General features: G+C 37.8%; 1 protein-coding gene across 5 annotated transcripts in view; it reads right to left on the bottom strand.

The window, feature by feature from the left end:
• WIPF1 (WAS/WASL interacting protein family member 1) overlaps positions 1-11,017 on the bottom strand; it is a 173,278-nt gene extending 162,261 nt beyond the window's left edge. For all 5 annotated transcript variants that reach the window (XM_051986176.1, XM_051986175.1, XM_051986181.1 and 2 more), the window contains exon 1: positions 10,871-11,017. The gene's annotated coding sequence lies outside the window, so the exon portion shown is untranslated. The remainder of the gene's footprint in view (positions 1-10,870) is intronic.
• Between the last annotated feature and the right edge of the window lie 1,179 nt (positions 11,018-12,196).

Here is a 12,196-nt window from a genome sequence, read left to right as displayed (position 1 = left end):
CAGATGATAGGCATAAAGCCAGCAAGTAGCAGAGCAAGATTTGAAATGTTTCCAGCTTGGGAGCTGGATGCTCCGCTATGTGTTTGTAACTTTCAAGAATACAAGTTGTGTCCATGCCATGATGAGCACTTTGGTGGAATTTTCTAAGGACCATTGTCTTAAAAGCCAACTAACTCAAATTCTCTTGGACCCAAAGAATCACTGCTAATGAATTTTAGTGCTTTCTAGAAATGAGCTCAGCCTTCCTGTCTTACAGTCAGTGAGTCAATCAATAAAGTTATTAAGTATATATTATATGCTATGTATTACTTTGAGTGCAGTCTGTCCATATCAGTTTTCCAGCTTGATAAGTGCTAAGGGCTCCAGTCCTCTTTTTTTCTTTCCCTACAAACCTGGATCAAGGACTCTGTAAATCACTCAATACACCTGCTTAGTAAGTTGGATGGCTGACTGATCCTGTTTACCCCACTTCCAAGGATGTGTTTATTAATGACCTTATCAGCTGAACAAATGAATGCTTGTTATAACTTACTGCAGAGAGACTGTATCTCCATTGTTTAAACAACCATCCTCTAATCCTAGACTACTGTGGTTAAACACGGTAATTATTTTTTTCTGGGTAATTTAATCATTTTATTAATAAGATCAGCAAGTTATTAATAAAGAGATGGTTATTTGTCCATCTCTCTTAGACCAAAGATGACCAAAGCAGCAGATTCATTATTTATGTAGACTTTAAAAAATTTTTTATTAAAGCTTTTTATTTACAAGATATGTGCATGGATGATTTTTCAGCATTGACCCTTGCAAAACCTTCTGTTCCAACTTTTCCCCTCCTTTCTCCCACCCCCTCTCCTAGATGGCAGATAGACCAATACAAAACATGGTAATTGTTTATAATCTTGGAAAATAAATAGTCAAGGCTCCTGTTTTTGTCAAGGTGTCCTCCTCCTTCTCCACTATCTCTTCTTCTTCTCCTCTTTTCCTCTTTCTCCTCCTCCTCCTTCTTCTCCTTCTATCCTTCTCCTTCTCTTCGGTTTTTGGTTGGTTTTTAAATGCTGTTGGTGCTCAGCTTCTCTTTTGTCATCACTTCCCCCACATTTATCTGTTCCTTCTCCTGGGTTTTCAGGACCAAAGGATCCAACCCCTGGAGAATGTTTCCTTCCCCTCCTCCTTTTTCATGACAGATGAAACATTTTTAGGAGAGCATCATCTCAGGACATTGCTACATTTCTCTTTCCCTTCTATTGAGCCTAACTGTCTAAGAACTATCAGCTTCTGAGACTCAAGCAAAAATTGTTTGGCAAATCACAGAATTAGGACTAGGAGGACAAACACTTTAGCAACTGCTTGAAAAGTGAAATCTTCAACCAGCTGGTTGTTTGACTTATGGGATGTGCCAAACAACTGACTGGGTTTCTTTTGTGCCTTGTCTGGCACCAACTGTTTGAGTGGTGAACTCACTGAACTGACTGGTTATTTTGGCATTATCAGACATAGCTAAGAAGGTGAACCCATTGCCAGAGACTTAGTAGCATAAATCCTAAAGGGCATCACTGGTGAAGTACGTGTAGAGTCTTCATTTTTCATTTCCCTATGATCTAGCCACCATTCTCTCTCACAGACAAACCTATGATTCCCTTCCATCAAAAAATAATGTCTAGTACACAAAAAAAACAAAGAAAGAGCTGCTATTCTGAAAAGTCAACGACAACTCTCATTTCTATATTGTTCATACTTCACAAAGCATTTTCCTCAAAATTCTTCCAGTTGTATAATGCAAACAGCATTCTCATTTTACAGATGGCCTCAACTAAAGTTCAGAGAGGTCAAGAGAATTTGCTATAATCCCAAAGCTATTAAGGGTCCGATTCTGGGTTTTATGCCAATTCAACCTTGCCACAGCCTTTTTGAAAAGAATGTAAAGACATAGATTTAAGATCAAACACTATTCCTAATTAATCAATAAGTATGTGCTAAAGAGGCACCTAGTGCCAGAACAGGAATTGGAAACACAATGAACAAACAAAATTAAGTAACTAAATGAATGAATGAAAAAACCCTACTCATCAGAAATTTATAATTAGACAGGGAAAACAAGTATATGTGTATGTATCTGTGTGTGTACATACATATACATGTATATATAAAAACATCTGTATTACATATTTATATATATGCATAGACACTTATACATATGCATACACACACACACACACACGCGCGTGCACGTGCAGAACAAAAATAAAAGAGATAAATACAAAGTAGGAACTAATTAAATAAAAAGATAGTCTGAGATAGTCAGTAGTTAAAGGGTCCAGAAAAGGGTTTATGTAGAAGGTGGTACTTAAACTACTTTTGGGAGGAAGAGAAGGATTCTGTGAGGGGTATTCAGTGATGGATGAATAGCCAGTTTGTGTGGAACATAGGACATTTAAAATAGTGAAAAATAAGATTGGACTAGTGAGCAAGGGGAAAACCTTGAATAATTTAATTAAATGTGACAAGTACAATTGAACATAGAAGAAAATTAATCAGTAAAAGAAATTGATGTATGTCCAAAAGATAATTATCAAAAAAGTAAAAAAGAAATTAGTAGTGATCTTTATTCAACATTTTATTAAAATGTCTTATTTGCATAACCTCATAGCAACTTGCCCTTACTAGTATATCTCTATAGAATATAATTATTTTTAAATTTTTATATTTTTTCATTGTTTTAGCCACATTTCTTTTTAAAGTGACGAACATTAGTCTATTACATTTGACTTCAATGACTCTCCAAAAGGGCCTATTTGAAACCCAGCTGCACATTCCAAAGTACCAGTATGGCTCCATGAAAACTTATCAAAATCCCTTAATCCTCAGTTTTGAGATGACAGAGTGAAAATATATCTGGCCATATCATGCTTCTGGTTTGTTCAGTCTCTATGTATATCAATGATAATGATGAAGACTGTTAATATTTATATACAAAATGCATATCACAATAATTACTAACATTTATATAGAAAATGTCTCCTTCATTATCTCATTTGATACATCATCTTACAAGAAGATAGAAACATCAATTGCCTTTTTTGGCTTCAACTTACATGGGAAAGAAAATAGAGAATGAAAGGAAATAAATTTATACAGCACCTTTTATAACACATTTATATAACAGTACCTTAATACCAGCACCTATGATAAAAGTACCCACGTCTACTTTAACATTATCTAGTCCACTGGCTGCCATTCACATTTGATGAACTGATTGCCAACATGTGGTTAACTGCTGCTCTAGAAGAAGCAGGAAATTCTGAGCCATTGCATCTATATATCATAAATAGCAATTGGCTGATATCACCATATGCTAATGGGAGAACATTAAAGCTTCCAGTTGCCTAGATTCCAGGTAAGTGGATATTCTCTGCCTTCATTTCTTTCTTTCTTCTCATTATGCTTTCCTTCACTTCACCAAGCTATTAGGATGAGATGTTTGTCACAAATCTGCCATATAGATCTTACAGGATACCATTGGCTATGCTAGAGGTTGGCTCCCAGTTTCCCAATTGCTGCATCTACCTGTCATTTATCCTCACAGACAAGCCACAACATTTCCATTTTTATCGTTTCTACAAACATATAAAATTATCAGAAAAGTTAGTGTTCTAAGTACTCTCTTGCTGCTTATGCCTATGGTGCCTCAAGTACATTTGAATTCAGGATCTCCTAATTCGAAATCCATCAATTTATCCATAGCATCAAATAGCTGCTATGAAATCAACATGTTAGTTTTTTTTGTTTTTTGGGGGGAGAAGGTTTGGTTTGTTCCACTGATATGGAAGAATGAGGAGATGCAAAGTTTTGTGTATAGAATAAGTGCTGAATACATATTAGCATAGTGAATAAAGTATTTTATTTGGAATCAAGGTGGTCAGAGTTTGAATTCAGCCTCAGATATTTGGTAGTTGTTAGTCACTTAGCATCTGTCAGTTTCCTCAACAATAAAATTGGGATAATTATAACATCTACCTCACAAATTGCTGTGAAAGTTAAAAAAAAAGAATGTATGTAAAGTGCTGTATAAACCTTAAAGGACTATCTAATACTAGCTATTAGAAGTTGATTGATTGATGATTAAATTTAATTAAAGGAGACATTGGTAATTGTGAATTAAACAAAAGAAAATAGCACATTTTAATGCAGTTTTTTACTGTTCTAAGACTTTTGGAACAACTTCTTTGTTTTGTTTTAAACCTATTTATAAAACTATAGAAGTGACACAGGAACCTATAGGATTCTCTCTCTCTCTCTCTCTCTCTCTCTCTCTCTCTCTCTCTCTCTCTCTCTCTCTCTCTCTTCTTTCTCTCTCTCTCTCCCCCTCCCTCCCTCCTTTCTGGCAATTATAACATTCTACCTTGTAGTAAATTCAGTTATTCTAACATCATAGTATTTAAAGCAGAAAAGGATGTCAGATATATTTTAATTCAACCTCCTCATTTTATAGATGAAGAGAATGAAGTCAAGAGAAAAAATCAATACTTTGTCCAATGCCATGCATATTCAGAATGAAGTCAGGATTTGAAGTTAGGTCTGTCTTCAATTCCAACACTCATTTCACTATATTAGTGTGTCTCCATGAACTCTTGACATGTCTTATCTTCCCTACTAGCCTGCAAGTTTCTTGAGGGCATATATCCTCTCCCACTCCCACCCACATCTTTACCTCCCTCAATTATCTCTCCTCCAACTTTAACATTTCTTTTTTCATTTTAAATTTTATTTTTTAGGTTGTATATTTACATTCTTTTTTTTTTTTTTTACATATTTCCATATCATTCATATTGGGGGAAAATCATGAGAAAAAGAAAAAGAAAAAAAACAGAAGGGAAAAAAGGTGAAAACAAAATGATCTGCATTCAAGCTCCATAGATCTCTCTCCAAATATGGATGGTATTTTTCATGCAAAATTTATTGGAATTGCTTAGGATTATTGAATTGCTGAGAAGAGCTAAATCCATAATATTTGATCATCACACAATTTTGCTATTACCTTGTTCTGCTCACTTTTCTCAGTATCAATTCATGTAAGTCTTGTTTTTTGTTTTTGTTTTGGCCATACTATTAGGGTCAAGTGACTTGCCGTAGAGTCATGGATTTAGTGACTAAGGCTGGATTTGAACTCAGGTCTTTCTGATTCCAAGATCGATTCTCTATTCACTGCACCATTTAGCTGATCCAATTAATTTAAGTCTTTCCAGGCTTTTCTAAAATCAGCTTGGTCTTCATTTCTTATAGAACAATAATCTATTACATTTATATACCATAACTTTTCTTCAATTGATGAGCTACTCATTTTCTACTTCTTTGCCACCTCCAAAGAGATCCTGCAAAAATTTTTGCACAAGAGGGTCTTATTCTCTCTTTTATGATCTCTTTGGGATATATACCCATTAATGACACTGCTGGATTAAAGGGCATGCACAGTTTTATAGACCTTTGGGCATCAACTTTAATATTTCTGTTAAGGCCATTACCAAGTCATAACCAAGGAGTCATCCTTGACTCTTCCCTTTCACTCATCACTTCCCTTTCCTACATCCTTTTTCCCCTATATATTTTTATGTGACTTACATGTAGTATATCTGTAATAAATGAACCAATGAATGAATAAATAAGCAATATCATGTCAGCTTTTGATCCTACTTTAACCTGATTCATATACACAGGTTTAGGTTAGAATGGCTCACAAGGATATAAACAAGGTATATAGCTATACCTGAATATATAGCTATATATATTTTGCTGAAATACCCCAATAATCAATGAACTATTCTTATTCATAGAAACAGATTTCAACTCCTCTATAACTCAATAGAATGCTTTAAGATTTGCTTGTGACTGAAAAGTTCCCTTTGTCACCACCTTGGTGATAATCTTCTCTAAATTTAATTCAGATACCTTTCAGAAGACAGAGATGCAATCTATATGGCTAGAATTCAAAGTCTTTTAAGCTTAGTAGGACCAGTTAGTTAGTGCTTATATTCTACTGGGTTAGCCTTTGAGAACTCAGGTTGATCGCCATGCCAAGATAAGCAAGGGTAGCAAAATTGTACATTTTGGGGAATTAGTAGCAGAGAGATTGTCCAGTTGCACAGCAATTAGGAATTAGGTGAACTACATTAACTTCCAAATTTATAGAGCCAACTCTTATTTCTCTCCTGAGATCCTGGGCTGCAACACCAACAATGTCTGTTGGACACTGACTTTCTTGACCATTTTCTTATCTATAAAATAAAAGACTTCTAAGATCCTTTCCAATTCTCATTAACAGTTTAGTTTCTAATGATTTCCACCTGTTATCACATAGGCATCTCAGAATCAACATATCCAAAACAAAATTCATTATCTTTCCCTCTAAACCTGTCCCTCCTCCAATTTCCTGTTGCTGTTATGGGTATTACCATCATTCCTGTCAGCCTGGTTCCTGATCTTGGGGTCATCTCTTCCCTCTCATTCACCTCTTCCCCCAATCCCTATGCAATGCAATCATTTCCCAAGTCTTGTCAGTTTTACTTCCATAGCATTTCTCACATCACCTCCAATATCTTCCCTCACAAAAGTCAGGTCCTTATTATCTCTTACCTGGAAGAAATATTTGCAATAGCCTCCTCATTGGTCTCCCGGCTTCCATCTGAAATCACATCTTCCAAACTACTGCCAAAATAATCTTACTAAAGCACCATATCTCCATTTAGAATTTTTTTTTCCGGTAAAACAATTAGGATTAAGTGATTTGCCCAGGGTGGTACAGGTACTAAGAGTCAAGTGACTGAAATCAGATTTGAATTCAGGTCCTTATGTATCCCAGGGTTGATGCTCTGTGCACTGTACCACCTGTCTCCCATATAGGAATTTTTAACAGCAGCCTGTTGCTTCTAGGATAAAATATAGACTCCACCCTAGCATTTACAATCCTTCATGAGTTAGCTCAAATTTACTTTTCTAGACTTGTTTCCCATTACTCCCTTTCACACACTTTCATTCTAGCAATATTGGTCTACTTGTGGTTCTCAAAATTTGTCTCCCCATCTCCCATATGGCTGAACCCTATACCTGGAACACATTTCCTCTTCACTGTTGCCACTTAGAATCTTTACCTTTCTCCAAGGTTCAGATGCCAGTTCCAATGGGAAACTCTACAGTAGAAAAAGTGATGTACTTATCATGACACATGAGCTCAAATTTCTGTCCTGTTATCCTGGATATTGGGAAAGAATCTAGGTGGTACTGTGGACAGAGTGGACAGGATAGGCCCCTACTCTGGGCCTATAGTCAGAGAGACTCATTTTTTTGAGTTCAAATCTTATCTCAGATATACGAATTGTGTGATTCTGGGCAAGTCATTTAACCCTATTTGGCTCAGTTTTCTAAACTGTAAAATGAGTTGTAGAAGAAAATGGAAAACCACTCCAGTATCTCTGCCAAGAAAACCCCAAATGGGGTCACAAGGAGTCAAAAATGACTGAAAAATAATTTTACAAAAATGACTTTGGGCAAATCATTTAATTTCTCAGGCCTTTCTTTTCTCTTCTGTAAAGTAAAGCAAAGCAGTTCATTATAACAGATGTTTACTAAAGACCCTTCAAACTCTGGCTCTATTATTATCTCATTTGTTAGTCTGTTTTCTTTCCTCAAAGTATATTGTGTGAATTTATTGATATAAACATATTATTCTAGTGGAACGTAAGCTTCTTGAGGACAAAAAGTATTTATTTTTGTCTTAGAACCTCCAGCCCCAATACTGGATTTGATATCTATCATCTGCTAAATGAATGTTTGCTGAATTAAAGTTAACTGAAGGAAAAGCTTCAAACAAATCAAAATTCCAAGTGGGCAGAATCTTGGACAGGACAGATTCAGCTGAATGGGCAAGCAGCATTTGCAGCTCCCATAACTCAGAAGACATTTTACCTGTGTGGAATGTAGAAGAATCAGCACAGAGGCTGTTAGGTTTATTTTTCTCCCCAGCCACACACTAAATCTTGGTCAGCAATATCATCCTGGAATATGACAAGCAGCAAGTGACATGGACATACTTACTATTGAATAGTAATCGTATCTGTGTCTAGAGCACTATGAGCTGATGATTTTAAATGAAAAATGCTAAGGACAAACCAGTTTCTCTTATTTTCTTCTACTGGCTATTATTTCTTTCTTGTTCTTAAGTTTAAGTACGATGTATTAAATGATATCCTAATGGGCTTATCCAAAAGAGCTTATGGACTTGCCTAACAACCTACCTTACTAGCAGGAAAGGACTTTAGCCTCAGGAAAAAATCTATCTCATTATATTTTAATAGAACATCTATTCTTAATATTAGATCTTATGCTCCTTTCACTTCTAAAACCACATTTGTTGTTCATTCATGTCCAACTCTTTCATGAGCCTGAGCTGCTAGCAAGCCAGGCCTTTCTAACTCAAGGGGCTTATCTTCTGTCATATTTTTTAGCATTTTAATATGGTCCATAGGAGTTTTTTGGGCAAAGATACTGAAATGTTTGTCATCTCCATCTCTAGTGGTTCACTTTTTATCAGAGCTCTCCACTATGACTTATCTGTTTTGGGTCAGAACTCTCCACTATGACCACCTGGGAAATCCTGAACAGCACGGCTCATAGTGTCATTGAACTATGCAAGTCTCTCCACTATAACATCCAGGAGGAACAAACCTTACAAAGCCATTTGCAAATAAATTTCAGTAAAAACTTTTTTGGGCTCAATTTACTGATGTTTGAAACAGATATTTTGTAGACAAGGATGCCAACAATTTAAAATGAAGTTATTCTGTTGTACTGAAATTGTAGTTGGAATGGGAAACTGGCAAAGAAAAAGTAACTGACACAGGAAAACTGTCCATACTCTCTTAAAATATTCTATAGCAAGTGATTAGATGGCTTTGGTGTCTCAGGAATGACTAGCTTGTTCAGCACTCATATTAATACTATTCAGAAATGAAGTTCAAATCAGATTGACAGTGTCAACAACTGGAGGGGGGTTATGTAGAATCCAGAAGGATTCTGGAACCATGAAACTCAATGGCTAGAATGTGAACTATAAGGGGCAATTACCACAAAATGATAAGTGACTTTAAAGTCTTTAAAAATGATTTTCAATTGAAACAGATTCAATACTAGCCTGGGAATGTCATTTTAGAACTTCCATAGTAACATCCTTCACACTTTTAACATCTTATTGGATGCTATTTCAGCCACATTACATCTTTACATACATTATGAAATTCAGATATTAAATTTCATAATAACTGAGACTATTATCTCCATTTTGTAAATAAGAAGACTGACACTCAGGAAGATAAAGAGATCTGCCCATAATCAAATAATCTGAGCTAATAAATCCCAGAAGCAGGATTTGAACACAGGTCTTCTTGCTGTTAACTCCTATAGTTATCCACTATTTCCCTCTTTCTCTTTCTGGTAAGACTAAGAGAGACAAAAATGAAACAAGAGGGGTGCCCAGATCTAGTCTGGCTCTGACCAATACCAGTTGTCCAGGGCTTGCCTTCAAACAGACCCACCCTTTGTTAAACTAAGAACTTTCCAAATCTAGTGCCAGTTCTGCATTTGGACCACCTGGCAGAATTCCTGACGGGGTCAGCTTGTTTCCTTTTCTGGTGAGAGCTCAGACAACTTTCTTTAAATCTTCATAGTCTTCATCTTTTTTTTTTTTTAAGATAAAATAGAAAAGGGCAAACGAAAGAGTAAGAACCTGGAGAAACAAATTTTTGCAGAGAAGTCTAGGAAAAGTACATTCTACATTTTTGAAAAGTGCTGGGTAGAATTGGCAGTGATTCTAAGGTCAATGACCATATTCACACACACATGCAAACGCGGATACCAGCAAAAGCAAAGAGGGAATGTTTGGAGGCAGGAGTCCAATTTAAGGAAGACAATGAGAAAGGTGAAATGTTAGTGGATTACACAATAGAAAATAGTTGTTTTATTACTTAAAAATAAAATCGGTGATGGGATGCTCTACAAGTCTCTTTTAGCTTTTCCCCTTGTTTTGGTGCAGGTAGTGTGCAAATTAGTTCAGGACTTGTTATGCCTCTGCCTAGAGCAGCTGAGTACTGGATTTTTGCAATCTCGCCAGATTGTCCCTGAAAGTCAGGCGGAGCCTCGGAGGGACTGTCAGCTCGCTTTGTCCCAGGGTGCAAGGGGAACATCACAGTCACCTTTCCCCTAAGATCTCTAAACACCTCTTGTCCTTCGAGCTCCGGATCGCCCCATTCCGGCAAGAGGGGAGGAACCAAGAAGGCGAGGCACTGGAGAAAGCGCCTTGTCGAGAGCCAAAGGAAAAAGTTAGCCACTTTGTGAAAGCTGGATGAAATTGCTTCGAACACATCTGGGAGAGTAGGGCCTGGGAGGGACTGATGTTATACAACGGAACCCACTCTTGAAGCAAATAAGGGATATTTCGACATCTTTTTTCTTCTTCTTTTCTCCTTACCTCCCACGTCACCATCTCCTTCTCCCCCACTCACACAGATCCCCAAAGTAACGTTTCCAAATCCCCCCTCCCAGCCCGAGGGAAGGAACCGGGCATTCACTTCTGCAGATGTGTCTTGCAGACCCGAGAGAGGGTCTCCTAGCCAGATGTTGCACTCAAGTAACCTCCAGGCTGCAAGAGCTCAGCGAGTCTCCCAAAACCTCACTGGTTGACAGGCGCACACAAATATTCATCCAGTCCCCCACCCCAGCCCCCCATCTCGCCCAACCTCCTAAGCTGGAGTCCGGTTCTGAAAGTGGGGGGTGGGGGGAAAGAGAAGATAAGCCAGGGCAAGGAAGAAAAACGCGCTCTTACCCCGGTGTGCTCCGCTCCTAGAACCCTCCCCGTCGGTTCCCTTTCGGATTGAGGGCGGCGGTCGCAGCTGCAGGCGGCGGCTCCCGCTTGTTCCCCAGCAGCTGCAGCGCACGGGGCATTTTTCTCTGGGAAACTTCTCCCAGGCGGGCAGGAAAAGCTCTCTGAGCTCGGAGGCTACGACCATCCGGGAACTTCGCTGTGATGTAAACCCTCCCACTCCAAACATCCCCCCCTGCCCCCCGCCCCTCTACCGGCCCTGCCACATGTGGACTTAACAGGCCGCTGCTACTTTGCTGCTGCTGCTGTTGCTGCAACTCTGAACGGTAGAGATGGCTTCTCTCCTATTTTAATTCAACAAACTTTTGACTGCCTATCCTGTGCGAGACACTGAGTTTAGAAAGGTGAAAAAAATAGTGAAAAAGACGTCTCCTCAAGAAACGTATAGTCCAGTAGGAGAATCCCCACTGGGGTCTGGAAGACCTGGTTCAAATTTCATCTCAGAAACTAAGTGTATGATCCTGGACAAGTCATTTAAATTTTGCCTCCGTTTTCTCATTAATAAAATGAGGGGAATAAAAGGACGAAATGATTTCCAAAGTTCCTTCCAATTCTGAGTCTATGATTTCATGTTAAAATATGATGGAGGAATTAACAGAGAGAAGATAAACAGAAGGGTGTGAAGAGCCTCTAGGAATCTTTTAGTCGGATGAATAGAGTAGGGATCAAGGAAAGGTTTCTGGAAGAATGGCAGATAAAGGAGGAGAAGGATTTTTCAGAAAAAAAGTGGCATGATTTGAAATATCACAAGATTCAGAAACAGGAAATCTGGGTTTGAATTTGTGTTCCATCATTTTCTATTTGTATCACCCTAGGGCAAGCCATTTAATAATGAGGAGTGGGGAGAGATTGTCTCAGTTTCCTTATTTTTAAAGTGAAGGGAATAGACTATATGGTCTTTAAGTTTTCTGCTATCCCTGAAAGCAAATGTGGAAAGGTGGGAGATTCCAGGAAGAGATCTGAAATAGATGTTAGTTCATTTTAGCTAGAATATGGATATATATGAAAGGAAATATGATGGAGTAAATCTGGAAAGATGGGTTGAAGCCAGCTTTGAATGTAGGAATAAGGAACTTCAACTTTATCTTGTTATATTAATATTCCACTGGGGACTTTTTTCCAGCCTCATCTCAATTTGGGTATGGATTGGGGTGAGGAGACAGGAATGCAAAAGTTCCACATGCCTCTATGTCTAAGTGAAGACTTTGCCTACTGAATCTTGGTCATAGTTATCCCAAAATTTTCATTTGAAAAACTAAATGGTGGTTT

The sequence above is a fragment of the Antechinus flavipes genome, chromosome 3 (assembly GCF_016432865.1).
Source record: "Antechinus flavipes isolate AdamAnt ecotype Samford, QLD, Australia chromosome 3, AdamAnt_v2, whole genome shotgun sequence".
Classification (NCBI taxonomy): domain Eukaryota; kingdom Metazoa; phylum Chordata; class Mammalia; order Dasyuromorphia; family Dasyuridae; genus Antechinus; species Antechinus flavipes.
This window is presented reverse-complemented; position numbering and strand designations above follow the sequence as displayed.